Consider the following 19,776-nt stretch of genomic DNA (forward strand, 5'->3'; position numbering starts at 1 on the left):
CAGTGTTGGCAGGCCTGCACATAAAAGCCAGAAATACAGTTAACCACTCAGAAGCCAGCGGGAGGAACTGGGTGTGGCTACAAATGCTTCTGTGTTTAAAGCTGGAGTGTACTTGGTGGAGGACACAGCCCTGGCATGCCAGGAATGAGCTTTGTAAGTAGAATAAAACTTTAAGATGCTTAGCTCCAATCAAGACATCCGTGAGATCAGACCAACTCTGGATGCTACAGAGGTACAATGACACACTACTGAGGCACGTGGAACCATTCCAGATCTTACCGGCTCTGCGTTTTCCTAAAGAGAAGTCATGGTTTCCCCCAGTATATAATAAGCCTGGCAGGCCAGGCTAATATAATGTGTCAGACATCAAGCAGTAATGGCGTGCAAGACAATACGCACAGGCGCCAGTGGTGTGTGATTGGTCCACGCTTTATGGCCTATTAAATGCATCAACTATAAACCACATTTTAGGAATAATTCTGCTTCGCCAGTGAAACACTCAGCGCAACAGACACCCTTGCAGTCTAACTTATTAAAAAAAATAAATAATAATAATAATAATAATAATAATAAAGATTGCTTAATTATTAATTAATTAATATTATTATTATTATTATACAAACAAAAACAAGCAATGCTTAGCCTGGCGGAGGCTTACAATACACTGGAGGAAACCCTGTACAAGTAAACAATATCAGCTTCATTTTACTGAAACAAAAGATGCCAATGGAAATCTGTATTCTGACTGAGGAAGCAGTGAGTCACACTACCCTGTTTCCAAGGTTCTTTTCCAGAAATGCTGTTTGGTTTAGACCAAACATGTCTTCTGCTCTGGTGTCCAAATAATTCAGTCTGACTCATTTGTCAAAAGAACGGTTTTCTGACTGCCAAATTTTAATCTGGCTTTCCTGGTTTTCTTAAACAACCAAGGTTTCCTCTTGTAGTCTCTTTCTGATTGTCCAGTCATGAAATTCCATATCAAGAGGAGCAAGAGACTGCTGTGTCCTGTGATAATATTTTAGGCTTTTGGGAAACTCCTAGCATCCTGCTTTCAGCTTGAAGTTGCTAAGATGACCAGACCTCAGCATCAAATCCCTTATTAGAGTCATTAACTGCTACAATCTTCTTTCTGAATGAATCAGACAGCTCTTTCAATCTTACTGTGGTGTTCACTCCAACTTCATCAGGACTTGCACCAAAGTAAATGAGGTTTAAACAGATCAAACCTGGATCATGATTAGGGGTGGAAATTTTAAAGTGCTTTAGAATTTGATTACCATTCGGAAGGTGACCATGGGATTACAAATTGATTATTTATGTAGCAACACAACCCACCCCTCAATCCTAAACATACAACAATACTGCCAGTCAAAACCTTTTAGGTCAACAAAAATATAATTTATCAGTGCAGGGCAATAAAACAATTAGAATAATTCACTGTGAAAAAGGAAACCTTAACTAAAAAAGCAGGTCCTTCTTTAGCTATTTAATTTTCCTTTGGAATCAATAAAGTATCTCTGAGTTTAAATTCTGGTCTAGACAATCTGATATGTTTGCTCCTCAACACTAGAAGATCAGGGACATTTCCAGTGAGCAGTACAACTCCGGTCGGTGCGGTTCGGTACACCATATTACTCATCTCCACTGTGAAAGCAGCCCATACAACCACCCACCATGCATGGACCCCCTTCAGTTGTAGGTACAGGGGACAATGGTGTTCTAAAAGGTGCAAATTAAAACTGAAAGCAACTTCAAAGTTTTAAAACTAGAGCTCCATGACACCACCAACTTCCAGCTACTGATTACAGCAGTTCTTTGCTCTGGCCTAGCGTAAAGTGTCGGTACAGATGCCATCGGTTAATCTGTACCAGAATTGGTTCTTACAGCAGTGCAAGGCTTAAAAATCTACAGCAAGTGATGACAGGCAGTAATCATGCCTTCCATCTCTAAAAGGTGCATTCAATCCATTGGTGTTCAGGTTATGCAATTCAAATGCAGCAAAGGATTCCCAGAAGCTGAATGTGATACAAAGACGGGAGTTTATTATTTAGCTGTCAAAGCAAGAGCCCTTACTCTGAAAAAACAATAGGCTCCTAAGTGCGACTAATTAGTTGAATCATCATTTTGTGCGCCAAGTGTGAAATTAAAAGTACACCTTTTGTCCACATCATCATCATCATATCTTAGAAAGAAACAAAATGTAATAAAAAACAGCGTGCGTGCCAAAAGTGTTGTGTGAATGAAAGAAGATGGAGGGATTTTGTAAGCAAGTCACTACAATAATCTGAGTGGCATCATTTTTCAATGTAGTTGTCTGTGTGTGTCTGGCCAGCAAGAAGCCTATGGTCACTTCGGCTTTACACCAACTCTGCATTTTCAGATCTTTTCTGAAGTAGATAAGATCAGTAGATAAGGTCAGTTTCACATGTAAGTAAGTATCATGATCACCTAAAATTAAGAAAATCGGGTCAATTTATTAGAGCACTCACAATTTCCATAGCAAACTGTCTGCATCTAATTCACTTGCAGCTCAGTTTCTCTTGGTGCTCATGGAATGGATTACTGCCCCTCCTCTCAGGCAGAACATTCCACCTTGTGCAGATTTTTCTTTTAAACCAGGTGATCTGAGAAAGCATGGAAACACTGTTAAAAATGTGAGGAGAGCTTCAGGATTTATAGAGTCTTCTTTGTCAGATGTTTGATTAAGAGACAGATTACTTGTCTGGATCAAAGAGAGATGATCAGGAAAAGAAAACGGGACTTTTAGCACGAATCTCTGGAAGAGATTTTAGGTTATTGATACTGAAACTCTTCGGGTTCAAAGGATATAAACAATCTTCTCAACATACTCATTTATTTTAAACCAAGAAAGTTCTGCTTTCTGTATCAAAGCTCAACTCTCTGAGTGATGTGCTGCCTCTGCTCAACTTGTGTCAGTACTGCGTACTTTTAAGCAAGCTGTTTTTGTGTATGGCCGGGCTTGTTTAAACAGCTTTCAGATTCCCAGTGCTTCCTGTACCATTATCCAAGGAGGGCGCCCCGCTCCACAAAAAAGATCATGGCACATAGTAATATAAGGTTCTGTCCCTACATGGTGACTCTTCTACTTTTGTATAGTTTACACATTGAACTGAGTGTAACATTTGCTTGGCTTGCGCAGGCTCATCATAAACTCTCAATCACCAACACCAAGGTTGACAAAACCAGGACAAAAACACCCGCTTTCTACTCTGTCACCGATGCTCACACACACCGAGTCAGGTGAGGGACAGACAGAGAGTGCATACCACTGCCATGTGTACCTGGTGCACATGGCAGTGGTACAAGTTGAAATACCCAAGATTGTTTGTGCCCTAACCCTGACATGCAGCAAAAATCCAGTCCTCACCCGATTTGGATGACTGACAGGAAATACCCCATTTAATGAAAACACTCTAAAAGAAGATGAACTCACCTAACAAACTGCTCATATGAAATACAACATTTAAAGAGATGGTATCTGTGGAGTTACAGAAACACTTATAAGTAGAATTTGCATGTTGACAACTTTTTATAAACACAAGATGAACGCACTTTGGATAACACCTTAGGATATAATCATCACCAACAAGTAAATGGGTCTTCATTAAACCAACATCAAGCTCAAAATGGAGCACAGAATTGGAGAAACTTCAAACAGGAAAACATCTGAGCTAATAAAGCAATAATATGGGTATCTTTCATGCTGACTTGCAAACAGTTATGGGAGGAAAATAAGTTCACCAAGGAACTGTCCCGACAGCAGTGGACAAAAACTGAGAACATGGCTACACCTGCTTTCAGGCTCATTCAGGGGCAAATAAATATTTCGAGAAAAACCACCACAACAGTTAACCTGACTCCAGTTTCTTTTCTCATCCTAAAACAAAGTCATTTCAACACTTCACTGTAATATTGATTTTTTTTTATTGTTTTTTAAAGGAAAACTCACGTTTTCTAAAACCACAGATGCTTAGCGAGTCCTTCTGTTTTTACTAAAATCCGAAGAATGGCTGCTAGAGGATTTTCCAACAAAAAAGACAAGATTAAAGTAAGACGCCCCAGATCACAGGTCATCGTCTATTTGTTCTCATTTCAAAACCTTAAGCCCTCCAATTCAGCTCTCCGACCGCATTTCTAGTTTTATTCTACAACAACATGAACTGTGCTACTTTTTTTCAGATTTAAAAATGGGGAAAGATTTTGCGCCACTGGCTGTGAGCCGGCTCAAAAGCAGAAAACCGAGGTCCAGTATCCTTTACAGTTTAAGACAGGTTTACAAGAAATCTAAAATAACTACCTGTCAACCACTCTGAATCTGATAGGCCTTCCTTTGTTGACACTGTCCTATGTATATAATTCCTAAAATAGAATCCAAATGAAAACACACAAGGGAACTTAAGCAAATTTGTTTATTTTACATATTTAAACCATATTTATAAGATATAATCCCTTTGAGAGAAGCCAAGTCTTTTCAGGTACTAATTGCATCTCATTGGGCAGAAAATGGGCCTTAGTCCCTTTGGGCAAAAAAAAAAAAAAAAGTGACTTTTTTTAGGACTTTTTGGCAGTTTTATGGTGTGACATAGAATATATTCTACCATACAGTGTATGTACAGAGCATAAGACCGTCACTGAACACTGATCACACAGTGGTTCTAAGTCTGAGCAATCTTAGATAATCCATGAAAAGAACACGATTATTGCAATATGCATGTTAGGTCGTAAAAAGGGTAGATTTTTATAATAAATGACAAATATCTGTAAATAACACTCTCACTGTGAATAAGTGCATTACTCTCATGGCAGAACATCCCAAGTTTTAGGGAAGCAAAGGACAAACTAGATGAACCTTTGTTGTATTCTTGGGCATAAAACGATAATTTTTTTATTGCTGTTAGCATAATTTGACTACGACGCAACAAGACACGGTATCAGGCTGAATGTGCTCCCATAGGGCGTTACTTCGCAACAGCGCCCGATCTAACCCCATCACTTCTTGTCACAACACTTGGTTTGTTCCAGTTGTCGGCACCAACCTTGTGAGAACTGCCTCCCAGGCTACTGCAGGTGGCAGTTCTCGTGAGGCTAGTGACTTAATTCGGTTTGGAGAGGCACAGAAATTCTTATTTAAAATTACTAGAATAAGGGACACTTACAGGGAAATTAATAATACAGAAAGACGGAGGAAATCAATGGTAGAATATTGTAGTTTTCCGACCAAAACGGGCATCTTGACTGGTATGTTTTTGTCCTGTAATGATAAGCTTGTTAAAGCTACTTAAGCACTGAGGGGTCCTCCAGACATTTTGAAAGTCTGGTATTATGTAACTACCTCCACCTGAGCAGCCAGGCTTAACATGGAATTGTGCATGTCTGATGGAAAATTGACAGCCATGGTGCAAATGGCTTTCAGCAGAATGTGGCCAAGAGGAGACAAGAACTCCCAGAGGACAGATGGGGAGCATTCTGAAACGTCAACCCAAAACACACACTCTGTGGTCAGTGTGTGTTTATTGCTTTCATGAACCCAAAGGAAGCTGCAGAGGAGGCTGGCAGATGACAGCTAGTGTGCTTCAGTTTTACCCATGATGCACCAAATGACCATATTCTACAGAATAAGGCTAGTTTAATCCGTTGAGGTTCCCCTGCCTGCATGTCTCTCTTGGGATTGTTGTAAATTATTTTAGTGATCAAGAAATCTATTGACTATTCTTAACAAGTAATAATCAAGTAATCATCAAGTAATCAAACTTAAAAAAAATAAATTGCTGACATTAAATACTGGTAAATTCTGTAATAAGAAAAGGATTCGTATTGTATATAACATCGGCGCAAATGTCTGCATAACTTACTTTTCTGTAGCTTAGAAAATTTACCTTAACAATATCTTACTTTTTAAGTCAACTTAGACAAAAAAAATAAGTATAAATAAAGCAGCAGGGTTGCAAAGACATTAAAAATGTCTACACTCCAGTTTGTAGTTTACATATTCATCTTCAGACAATTAAAGATATGAACTCTCACTTTTCCTGGTCGTTGTGTGTCCATGTAAGCGACGGGATCCTTGGTACCTTTTTAAAATGTAAAAAAATTGTAAACGTAAAAATTGCAGAAAATTTTTTTTTTATAAAATCCATTTTATAAATAAAGTGGATTATGTTGTACAAAACTGTCCTCCAAAATACATTAACAAGTTATCAAGCTCATTTTAATTTACCATGCAATTTATTGATTAATTGCTGCAACAGGCTTGACTGAGCGGGATGATCCGATGTCGCCAAGCAGCCAGTACCAGAACATCAGCATGCGCAGAAAGCACCACAATAAAAAAGGAACTATAAAAATTGAGGAAGGGGGATTTAACTAGCCATGCTTTCATTAGAACTCACTTATTTTTGCAGAATGTCTGGGAACTCAGGACTTGATATTAGCCTCACCGTGTGCAAGGTTCGCAAAATACAAATTGAGCACTTCGGGAACACTGCAGCAGAGCCAAACTACACCACCTCTAGAACTTAAGATCCCAGAACTTTAACATCTACCTGGACTGTGTGCCGAGTGCATTTCTACTCAATAGTCTGAAACGTTAGACATTTAGATTACATCCCCTGCAAAATCACGTTTCCATCAAAGTTTTTTTTATGCCCATTTGAAGTATCACATTAGAAAAGGTTAATGGAAACTGCAAAATTCAAAATAACTTCCTCAATTAAAAAAAAAAAAAGAAAAAAGAAAAGTGTTTACACTCGCTTGAGGCGGTTTTTGGCTTTAGTGCAGTTATTATACTAAAAGGGAAATGGAATCCGTTTCCCAAATAAGTTCACCTTTCATGATGTATCAGCTGTTTTTGCTGTTAGAATAATTAGAAATGCATTTCTTTCTCTTTGTCTCTAGACAAGTAACACTGCCATTAATAGTTGACAAGTCAGAACAATTACAACTTGCCTGATGGCAACACTGTCCGGAGAACCTATTTAACCTGTGAAGCAGCTCAGAGCTCAGGGTGGACCTACTGGTGTAAAGGGACACAGACAGAGTGCTGCCTTTAAGATACAGCTTTTCCTCAGAGCTGCAGTTTCGAAGCTTCCGAGCCCTCCCCAATGACTCCTTCAGACTAGCCAGTATCAATTAGAAAACACCTGGTGGAAATGAGCATCTACTGAGTTCATTATAGGAGCAACATCTAAGTGCATAACTGGTAAAAATGCTGTTAAGGGGTTAACAGACAAGCCATGTTCTGATGACTTCCTGAAGGCAGAACTTCCAAAGTGTTTTTGAAGAGACAGAAGCCCAATTTCAAGGTATTAAATTACAAAGTCAAATTTCTTCTGTCATATTTCATTATGCAACATTTTAATAAGTGAAGCTAACAGTTACTTGATGCGCTAGAAAATGGCCAATACATAATCCTCCCCCTTTAAACATCACTTTTGGTCTGAAGTTTAACGTATGAAAGAGATGATAAATCAACACTAATATTTGTTCATATTGGCCTATTTATCAGATAATCTTGATGTGGTTTATACTGTCCAGTAATCTTTGGAGAAAGGAGTGTTTCCAGGTGCTGTCAGATTAAAGCAAAGAGAGCTACAACCCTGCAAATATTGACGCTTCACAGGAGAAAAAAAAAGGTATAACGTATTCTTCAAAATGTAGGAACTGACCCCGCAAGTTACCACACAGACACACCACACACTCAGAGTTCAGCTGTTCAGAAAACATTTAATAGAGATGCACCTGTTTTAATGGTTTTCAAACTGCAGATAAAACATCAACAGGTTTCTTCAACTTTAAAAAAAATGAGTGAACAAACAAGAGAAACACCTTTCAGAGCAAATACCACAGGAATTAAAGGAGCATTCACACCAGTCCATTTTTAGTCCGCTTTAATCCAAATTCACTTTTTCTGACTAGAAAATCTAGTTGGTTTGTGGAGGTGTGAATGTGTGATCAAACTCTGATGTGGATCAAAAAGTGAAATCTGGTTCACCTAAAAACCTGTTTTGGTTCGATCAAAGTGAACCTGAATGTGTGCGGTTTGAATGGATTTGTAAATGCCAAGTGGACCACAGATCACTCTAAAAGCAGGAAGTGGAGTATAGTGCAGGGCATTCTGGGTAAATACAGCCGAAACAAATGTGCACGCCCAGCGCTAGAGAAACGACATGTGGTCTTTTCCCAAAGTCAAATCCTACAAACACTGAAATGTGACACTTCTCCATTTGTTTAAATTTTGTGAAAAATGAAGCTGTGCTCAGTGGCTTGTTCTGAGGTTTTCTTCTTTCCTTCAGTGGTTCCTGGTGCAGCACCACCACAGGCGAGGAGGGGAACAAGTTTTTTCAAAGGGTTTGGTTTCAACCTTGATCCCCAATGGCACCAAGTCCACCTGACTATCAGGTGAGAAAACATCCAAATTTAAGCTAGTTTGTGAAACTATGTCCTGTGTATTTCTGCATTATAAGCTCGGTTTAAAAACTTCACTCCATTCTGCAGCCAAACTGGAGCCAATAGAAGGGATTCTGAGAATAAAAATAGCTACCTGTGATGGACTAGTGGATATAACTTTTACCATTTTCTAATTTGCAGTTACATAAATTGAACACCCACATTTAAAAAATCAATATGAAAACTCTTAATTCAGGGTTTTCATATCCTCCTTGCCATGAGCTCTGTGTGTTGCCAACATTTGCTGCCTTCATCCATCACCCCCAACTTGGCACGCTGAATGCCACAGTTTATCTAACAATGTGCTCTGTGTGTGCTAAAAGCATGTGCACATGATAACACACACATTCAAACAGGGGCATCAATAACATGTTACAAGTAAAGCCCTCCACCCCAAGTTCACACATAAGGGAATGTTTTCTAGACGTTCATAGAGTTGCTCCACAGCTGCCATTCACACATACATTAGTCAGCAGGAGATTATTGGCTAGAAACTCATTTGGACAACTAGAAATATTACAGAGTAGAATCTGGGAGCAGGGCAGAGGAAGCAGGACATGGATGCCGAGTCAGTTAGCAGCGCACACTATTCTGTTTCTTTATGTGCATTAGGGCTGCAATGGTATCTGTACTGGAAATATTCATGCTCAGTACACACGCGTACCAAACAAATACAGTCCAGTTCTCTACTTGAACACATCCTGAACTCATCCAAAATGTTGATGCGTGATCTCTGTGCAGTGTTCTGAAGAGCAACATTAAGAAGTGCCACCAAAACAAAGAGAAGACTCCCCGCTGTCACTGAAACATTCAGGTTTGTCATGCAGCTGCAGAGGAGAAATAAAGGTGGACAGAACCAGAACTTTATGTCGGCATATTTAAATAGTGTAAGTTATGTAGACCACTCTGCACTGAGCTGAGTAAACTACACACCTGGAACTGAATCAATCAGCTGAAGCCCAAATCCAGCTGCCTGCAGCAGTCAAACAAACCAAAACACTGCACTTTATCAGATGCAATAACACACTGGTACTGTCTTAAAGCTGCAATATGTAACTTCTATTCTAGTCAGAATAAAAGTTAGCCTTTTATCACCTGAATAATATTTACAGGATTAAACATCTTAATAAACTCTAGAGAAACTCATCCATGCGTTTATCTGTTGATAACCGACAATGATTACTGCAACAGTTTATTCACAGGTTTGCCTAAACAGAAAAAATAAATTCTCCAGTGCAGCTGATACAGAACGTTGCTGCTGATGTTCTGACTTAAACCAGGAAGATAGAGCACATCACCCACTTCTAAAGTCCTTCCCTGAGAGAATAGACTTTAAAATATGGTTGTTAGACCAAACTAGACAAACACAATACTTTTTATGAGTCATATTCTGTTAACTTTGTGTCACAAAAGGACTCTGGCATTTTTGTTCTTAAACAACGTTTAAGACCAGCCACCCACGCTGAATATTAATGTTTCACTCAAATGCACTGATGTCACAAATGAGTCAGATATTGTGTCTTTAAATAGTCAGCTGTAATCCTTATCCAAGCTATGTGAGGGTTTTTTCCATCTCTTTCCAGAAGACCATATAAAGGTTCCGGAAAGTTACATTCCAGACCAAAAACATTCAGGAATCCATCGTGGAAACAGATTTATGTGGATAATTAATCTCAGATTGTGTCATAGCAAGTATTTGATAAAGGTATTGAACCATCACTCCAAACTTTAAAGAAATGTGTTCAACTAGAATGGATTTTAAATCAACTGCACTAATCCAGACTCCTACCGAGTGTCCAGGGAGGACAGAATACGTGACTAAAAAATGGGACATCATTTTCACTATTAACAGCAGATCTGATAATTCTTTCAGAACGATCATACTTTCTAACTTATAAATCATAATTAGAGGTGTGCCGATCGATCGGCCACCAATCATAATCGGCCGATTTCCGTGAAAAAGTATATGATTGTGATCGCCGATCACAGTCTCGTTACCGTTCACCAAAACAATCACATTTATCTCATTTCGCAGCTTGCGTGTGCAGCTCATCTCCTCTTTCCTTCACACTGCGCAAGTGCGCAGCAACAAATCCTGTCGTGTGGAACTTTAATGCTCTGAGTGAATGGGGAATTTTGCGTGTTGCGGTGGAAAATTACCTTGGGAGTGAAGCACGTCAAAATGCATCAACACAACGAAGATAATACATCCATCCATCCATCCATTTTCTTCCACTTCATCCGGGGTCAGGTCGCAGGGGCAGCAGCTTCAGAAGGGAGGCCCAAACTTCCCTCTCCCCAGCCACTTCTTCCAGCTCCTCTGGGGGAACCCCAAGGCGTTCCCAGGCCAACCTGGAAACATAGTCCCTCCAGCGTGTCCTGGGTCTTCCCAGAGGCCTCCTCCCGGTGGGTTGTCCCTTGAACACCTCACCAGGGAGGTGTCCAGGAGGCATCCTGACCAAATGCCCGAGCCACCTCAACTGGCTCCTCTCAACATGAAGGAGAAGCGGCTCTACTCCGAGTCCCTCCCGGATGACCGAGCTTCTCACCATATCTCTAAGGGAGAGCCCAGCCACCCTGCGGACGAAACCCATTTCGGCCGCTTGTATCCATGATCTCGTTCTTTCAGTCATGACCCAAAGCTCATGACCATAGATGAGGGTGGGAACGTAGATTAACCGGTAAATCGAGAGCTTCGCTTTTTGACTCAGTTCTTGTTAACAAGCACTTGACGGAGTTTGGCTACATCGAGGAACAAAAAGACATACGGAGCGGCCGGTAAAGCAGCACACAACTACCAACACTCACCCGGATTAGCATCACGGTCAGAAAGCTAAACAAATAAACCAAAAAATAATTCAAGTCTTTGAGCTGGTAGTGAAAGACGCTGGTTCTGCTCTCACTCTTGGGCCACCGCTACACGCTACTGGTAGTATTTATTTCACAGACGGAGCGCCGTTTCTGTTCCACCTGCAGTGAACTCTCACAACGAACCTCTGCTTAACGCTGCAACATGTAACTTAAGCAAAATATAAAAAGATTTTAGATATGTGTTAAAACTTTCGCCGTCCTAACACAAGACAGACAATTTCTGAAAAATAATCATTCTCCTCTGCCTCCTCCCTGTGTTCTGCAGAATTACTCCACTCAGTTAGAAACAGCCAATCAGAACCAGTATTAATCAGCTAGCCATACTATCAGGAAGTTATAATTTAGTAACTCAGGATTATTTATTTTAATGCAACCTGCATTTGATTTTGAATTAATCTCTCCTTTATTAATTGACATTATTTGATATAGGCAGATTTATTTGACTAATAATTTATGGAACAGAGAGCCTTACTGTTGAATATTATTTTATTGATTGCAGGTTTTTCAGTTGTCCTTTTGAATGAATAGCTGCTGTATTGTGCCTGTAAGTATTTTGTATGTTTATGTCTAAATTAGGTGAATTTATTGCCAGATAATTTTTTAATTTTGCCAGATCACTTAGTATCATTTCTACCTAAAGCGAAAAATTAACAGTCAATCCAGGCGATCGGCGGAGATCGGCCTCATTGGTGATCGGTATCGGAATCAGCAGCAAAAAACCTGATCAGAGCATCCCTAATCATAATAAATGATAACATATTATTTGCATAATACTTTTCTAAGCACTCAAAGACACTTTACATGAATTAAGTAAGGGAAAGCGGAGGAAGGAGAAGTGCCCTGGTTCCACCAGAATGTACCTTCTGTCACCAGCATGGCCTCCCTGGGCACACACATGTAGAGAACACAGAAGGATGGCGACACATTTGGCTTTCTGCAGGTTTCATCAACTCAAATGACCACTATACTCACACCCATTTGCTGCACCCTAATGACTGGTTAACACTATTTATAACTGAGGGTACCACGCCAATCTCTGTATGTTCTAGACATATAATGTCAAGCAAAAAATATATATTTTTTAGTCTGATAATCCCACATTTTCAGCTGTATTTCCCTCCATAGTATCAACTGGTAAAATTTGTGTTTGAGCACCATGTTAAAGTCACTAAACCTATGACTTCAGGGTTTGTCTCACAAAAGCTAGCCAACAATTGTAAACGGCTAGTTAGCCGGTAGCTGTAACCGCCTCGAGTCACAGAACATTATGATGACGTCACGACTCAAAGAAATGTCTGACAGAAATGTCCTGGGAGAAAAAAAAAAAGACTACATAGAATATGGGTTTAAATAGTCCTTCTGTGGCAAAATTTAAGACATGTGGTTCACATTTCTAAAGCAAGCTTAATTTTTTATGAATTTAAGACAATTTAGGGCATTAATTTTAGATACATGAGTTTAAGACTTTGTAAGACTGAGTGGACACAAGACATGTTAATCTTTCAGTGTCTAGCAATGATTCAATTACGATTTTTAGGGTCACTTTTCAAGTCAGAATCAATTTTTCTATTGAAAAGGTCTAGAAATTCTGTTTAAATTATGTAACTGATGAGATTAAATAAATAGAACATTCCATTCCATTGTTTTATTGCCCTCTTCAAACCCATTTTTGGGGAACAATTCTGCTTCTCAGCATGAGGATTTCACCGCAATAAGGGGGTTACCCTTACTGCACGCGTAACCCCTTACGCATGCAGTAAGGGGTTACTGGTATATTAAAAAAAAACTATTTTAAACTATTTTATATATATATATAAAAACAAGCTTAGCCTGAGGCAGGAGGTAAGTAAGCCAGGCTTATAATACACTGGGGGAAACCCTGATAGGTAAGGGAGATTTGTGTGTGCCAGGAGAGGTGCTCTGTTTGAAAGATGTTATTGAGACGTTTTCATGGACCTTTGCCCACTTTTAGCACACCCAGTGAAGGCAGAGCTGATGAATCCCTGCTGCCTTACAGCTCCAGGAGACTCAATATAGATTATGAAACTTGTTATACAACATTAGTGGATATTTTATCAGGTAAAAAAGGGGAAAACTAAAATAATCTGCTCTGATACGAAGTCAAACCAAGTGTTCACCTTCTTTTGTAATGAATAAAAATCTCTAACAATACCTGGAGTATTTTCTACTTCATCCCACCACTCTCTTATGTCCTGTCAACGACTTGTTACGCCTCCACCATTAAAAAAAAACAACAAAAAACTACACATCATACAGACTTTTAATGAACTAAATCGAAATCAAGGATTAATGTTTGTTCTATATTTGTTTGTCTCTATTTGTTATTGGGCCTAATGAAGGAAGGTGTTTTCAAGCACTGTACTAAAGCCCATTTTGTCTGTCCCTTCACTATTCACAACACCGCCCAGCACTGGTTACGTAACCGCACTACTCCAACACGCCTCCTGTGTGATTTATTAAGGCCAAGTAATCACAGTGTCCTACATAGATAATGTGACTCAGCTTGCTGATCTGCAGCTCGCCATATTCCTGGGTCCTCACTGCTGCTATCTGCTATATTGATAAACAAGGCAAGCACAACACAAATATATGCACATATGCATACAAACATAAATACATACATAAAGACAGACATGCATATACATTTAAACCTACAAACACACACATATATATATATATACATATATATATGTCTGTTAAATGGCATCCAAGCATTTCCCCATTTCATATTTGATTGCTTCCATAATGTTGAAACAGGAGTGAATCTTGAGTTGTTAGAAATGAATGTAGAGGGTTGCTAGTTTGAGGACAGGCCAGTAATGTGATCAGCATGTTTTTCCAAAACAGAAAATCAACTCTGGAAAGATCATCAGGGAGATTGATGTCCTCCAGTATCAGTGGCAGTCAACATGTGCAGCTGTGAGGAATATGGAGAAGAAACTGTTGCCTGGTGAAGACACAGCAGGAGAAAGAGACCCAAATCTGAGGGTTTTTTGGCCCACAAGTGACCTATGTCCAACTGTTTCATAGCAGTCGGAACGGCCAGATCCAGCCTTTTCTCCAAAAAAATGTTTTTTTGTTTTGTTTTATTAATTTCTGCCACTTCCATATATGGAACTAAATTAGACATAATATACCCCATAGTTTTAAATGCATCTGAATGGTCTTTTTATATTTTATCAAACTTTTACGTAATTGATGTGAGACATGCATTGTAACTCTGAACTAGAAGAAGACAGACGTAAACAATGGCTGAAAATTATATGGTTCTGTCTTCACATCCAAGCAGACTTCTTTACAGAAGCTGCAGTCAATATGCCATTAAACGTAATAGTTATGCTTTCTTTTCATTAGCTTCCTTCATGTTGTTATGACCGAGTGACGATAATATACAATTTTAAAATCCATCCATGGAAAGCTCCATCCATTCCATAAACAGAGTGCTGCTGTTTGACTACGTTCTTTTGTGCACACGGGTCGTTTTAAGGTCGTAAAGCGTTCACACAAGTCTGCTTGCGGTCGCATTTAATTGCAAGTATTGAAAACTACACAAAAAAAATCTGATTTCAGTTAAAAAAAAACAATCTGAATTGAGCATCAAGACCAGATGTGTGCTTGGTCTGTAAGCCAATCAGCTTATCTCCAGGCATCATTTCCCACCCAACTAAAAGAGTTAAAGCAGGAACGTATAAAACAATCCAACTGATCTTAATTCGATTAGAAACTTATGCACAACTATAAAACTTCCCCTGATCTGTTCTCATCCGATCCAGTGGGAGGACATCACACCAAAACCTTCTGCTCTTTCTTTAGATAACATGGAAAATAAAATGACATTTTCCAGTCCAGTTTCCTCCTCCTCCAAACTTGTGAACTTGTAATAATCGTTGCTCTCTGCAATGATCGCTGTGTTTACAACCATGTTGTATATCACACATGGTAAAACAACATGGAGCAGCGGAAGGAGGCGCTCGACTTGGAGCGTCTTGTGGACGGTGAAAGGTGTGTGCAAAAACAAATGTCTGAAAATCACATGACCACACATTGACACTTCGACTTCAGGCCGACCATGCTGGGCTCTTTAGTCAACACCCTGCCAGCAAGCCAGTATAACCAGTCAGTACATGTTACTATAACCAAAATATACCTCCTAGTAAATCTGTAACAAGAAAAACAGCTTTTTCTGTTAATCTAAGTCTTCCTTCATTGCTAAAAATGGCACTTAGAATACACGCATCAACAGCGGAGGTTCTAGTGAAAGCAAGAGCGCTGTCGTGCAACACAAATAACCTTTCAGCTAAATCACAGTGTGCTAAGCACTTTAACAGAATTTATTACAATATTTAACAAAATTTTGAAGCAGATAATTTGCCTAGACATTTTTTTTTGTATTTTAGTTACCCCAATTATTCGAGGAATTGTTTCAGTTTTTCACAACATTCAAGGTAGGGAGACCAAGACCACGGGATAGTCTGAGCTTTCAGCTCATGCTGCTGGGACTAGCTCCGCCCTAACGGGAACGCACCAAATGGACCTACAATGGGATGGTTTAAGTCCATCCCATTGCAGGTCAGTTGTATATGGCCAACCGACCAACAATTTGGTACACCATTTTAATAATGGTGTACCAAACCAACCCGACCAGAACCACACTGCTCATTGGAAATGAGGCATAACAGTTCATAGTGTCTTACAGGTATAATACCACCTCCCAAGGGGGAGGAACCCGACCTTATCCACCTCTGCTGAGAGAGTTGACTGACAAACTCGCCAACCAGGTCACATCTGCGTAGTTAACTATCGTCACCCAACTGTTGTGACTTTGTTGCTATACTTAGTAACTTTTTAGACTTAGTCTGAAAAGTAATTTTTTTTTGCCTGAAAAAAAAATTTTCAGACAAAAAAAAATTAACTGGCATCTGCAGGTCAGGCTTTTTAAAGATTGGTGATGAGATAGAAAACTGCCATCAGTGCCCTCTAGGGGTGGTGTTTGATCTTTCCTCTATAGAATTATAAATTTCTATTACAGTACCAGGAAATGGTTTAACCCAAATCATAATCATGTAAGTAACCATCCATCAGCTGTCTTAAATTGCCAGATTTAAATAAGAAAAAAAAAAACTGTATGGCCTTTCCAACAATTATTCACACACGTAGCATTTGTTCCATTGTAAAATTATAATAAATACACAATATGCAATCTGGTAAGAAATATTACACCCTGCCCTATTTTCTGTGCTTGTTGAGAAGAACTGAAAAGATTCCCTAAGATAATCTTTCAGTTTACAGCAGTGGTGAGTAATTCATTTTTTCAAAGGGCCACCTGGGGAGCCAAGACTGTTGCAAAGGCCCAGATCAATTAGCTCACTGTGCTTTTTAGTGTGAGCTGACATTTCAATGGGTAACTCATGTCTACAATGTGTTGACCAGTGCATTCACTTCTTATGCAAGCACACACACACACACACACACACACACACTAGACTGTTGAAAACATGGCAGTCAACCTTTTGTGCAAATAAAATCATTGGAAAAATTCAAAATAAAGCGATATATTTATATTTTCATGCAATGGTGGTTATTTCATATTTTAATTTGAACTCAAATTGTTTTTTCCCCCCATCGTTCACAGACTAAAGGTTTCACGAAAATGTGATCTAAGGAATCACATCATTAATTATCCTGTTCATATTTGATAAATTTAAAGTATCTTGAGTCTTGAACTAGACCATACACAATTGCAGTCCAGACTCAAAAGTCCAAAGCAGATGCCAACTTCAGTAACATTAACAATTAGCGGCTGACTAGTTGAGGCATTCCAAGAGTGCTTAAATGCAGAATTCCCACCTTGTCTGTCACTGTTACCACGTTAACAGGGCTGAAGCTTCTTCTGTAATTTCATTACAGAGTTGTGATTCAGCCTGACAGGAAGCCTTTCATAAATGAGTATCGGCACAACAATTCGAAACCTGCTTTCCTACTTTCAGAAGATATAATGATCACAGTTGAATAGCTACACTCCTATTTATTAAGGACTTCCACTAGGATTATTTAGAAACATCTCAGGCAAAAAAAATTGACTAAAATCATCTGGCTTCTTAAAGATCGGTGATCAGCCAGAAAACTGCCATCGGTGCACACCTATTTCACAAAAAATTTCTTTTTACTCATTTATTTTATTACTCTATTCAAACAATATCTACTTGTTTTGGGTTGATTGGGTCAAAATCACTCATTTAATAAGAGTCAACTGGCTCAAAAATGTTTTAACACCCAAAGGAATAGGAAAATTGTATACTAAAAAGTTTAAAGAAAATATCTGCTTAACTTTAACAATTATGTGCTAAATGTAATCATTTCTATGACCATTTATTGCTATGAATATACTTTACACAAAAAACAACACATATACAACTGGTTAATTGCATGGGCATGACATTGTTTACAAGTACAATAGCATTACTGAAAGCACAAAACATCACTGCATTAGTATGAGTTGGCAAAAGAAGGTGCAAATTGACCGAATAATAGAATACTCGCTTTAAACCTCTAAAATTATCAAAATAAAAACAGATGTCCATATCTGCTACATGATCACAACAATTAATGTGTTCGAAATCCACAATGCTGTGGGCTTTAAACACATTCTGTTAGTTGGTAACAGAGTTACAGAAGGCTTATCTGGGACTAGTACATTGTGTCACTGAGTTGAGATTCACAAGGTTGGCAAGTGGCCATCTCAGCTGTGTGTGTATGAATATGAGTGTGTGTTGTGTGTGTGTGTGAGAGAGAGAGAGAACATTTGTGTGTATTCACCCCTCCCCCACTGCTCTTACAACTTTAAAGCCGCCAACAGCACTGCACTCTAGTAAACTTTCAATCAACCTAAAAGGAAGGTAATTAAGTGGATGGTGAAACTTTTTAGGTCAAAGTGCAACCTTAGTTTAAACTTAAGCAGAGATTAAGAGATTTTAAAGCAAATCTCTTTAAAATCAAGGATAACTGTTTTCAAATTGTGAGCTACTAAAAATGTATTTATTGACACTTGATCAATAAAATGCCTGATATAACATTAAACTGACTTATCTGTGAAGACAATGCACACATTAGTGCCTTGTGGAAGTCATTCAAATCTTGTAAGTTGAAAAAGCAAAAAGTTGCCAAGTACAAGGCCAGCTTGAACACAAGCATTTAATTTGAGTGCAAAACTCCACCAAGAGTAACTACATGTTCGAAACATTCTCTAAATGACTGAGGTTAAAAATGACAACAGAGGGTTTCATTTACAGCTAGCAGGAAGGAAGGGCGCGCTCACAAACACAAACCACACACGGGAACTGCTCAGCGAACACGTGCACAATACGCGCGCGCCTACTCACGCGCTGATGCTGCCCATCCCCCACACAGAAACAAAATGTTGAAATAAACACCGAAAACAACGTTATAATGCGCCCAAACCTTAACTGGACATTCACACAGCACCGCTGCACATCGGGTTATAAGTTATAACGGCAATAATAAAGCCAAAATATGATAAACACTCACCTAAAGCTCCAAATCACACAAGGGGGGAGGGGGTGCCTTCTCCTCTGTGCTCCTAATATGGAATCTCCTCCACTACCACCGCTGTTTTCAAGCTCTAATTAAACCCCGAAAAGAGCGTTATAACGGCCTTCGGAACAGGTCAACCGGTAGCTGGAATCCCCAGTGAGCGATGTGTTTTGAATATACGGGCATATATAGTGATAAATCCCCTTAAAATTGAGCTGGGTGTACAGTCGGGTCTTGAATGTAGTGTTGCTCGCTAGTAGAGAAAAGAGCCAAACGGTTCCGTAGCAGCCAACGGCTTCAGACTGAAACACAGAGCAGCTGACCTGCCAGGCGAAAATGAGGTAGGCCTGAGCTCTTCTCTGCAGGAAGCACACTCCAGTCACATAAACATCAAAATGGGTGTCGCAGTATGAGAAAGGATTGTGCTGTCAGGGTGGGGGTTGGCGTTAGCTGCTTAATAATAATTTAAAAAAATATTGTGGTAAAAGCAATTGGCCTTATTTAACACTACGTAATCTAAAATCTTTTTTTTTTTTTTTTTTTTTTTTTTGTGGCACTCTATACATTTCTATTAAAACAAAATCTTCACAACTATATGTTTTGGTTTGTCTTTTCTTGTTTACTATTAACTTACATACATTTTATTTTGTTCAGTTTTTTTTTTACACAAGTAAAAAATAAAACACACACACACACACACACACACATGTTTGCGTGGCTATCTTTGTGGGGACTTTCCATTGACTTCCATTCATTTCTACAGCCTAAACCTTACCTTTACTCTTTTCCTAACCCTATCCATCACATACCTAACCCTAACCCTAACCAAAACTCAATTCATACCTTAGCCCTAAATCTGACCCCTGA

At 39.1% G+C, this 19,776-nt stretch overlaps 1 protein-coding gene across 3 annotated transcripts in view; it reads right to left on the reverse strand.

Annotated features, from left to right (window-relative positions):
• tbl1xr1a (TBL1X/Y related 1a) overlaps positions 1–19,226 on the reverse strand; it is a 49,636-nt gene extending 30,410 nt beyond the window's left edge. For all 3 annotated transcript variants that reach the window (XM_015040240.1, XM_015040239.1, XM_015040241.1), the window contains exon 1: positions 18,904–19,226. The gene's annotated coding sequence lies outside the window, so the exon portion shown is untranslated. The remainder of the gene's footprint in view (positions 1–18,903) is intronic.
• Between the last annotated feature and the right edge of the window lie 550 nt (positions 19,227–19,776).

The sequence above is a fragment of the Poecilia latipinna genome, unplaced genomic scaffold, assembly GCF_001443285.1.
Source record: "Poecilia latipinna isolate Pla-1442-1.1 unplaced genomic scaffold, P_latipinna-1.0 Scaffold501, whole genome shotgun sequence".
Taxonomy (NCBI): Eukaryota; Metazoa; Chordata; class Actinopteri; order Cyprinodontiformes; family Poeciliidae; genus Poecilia; species Poecilia latipinna.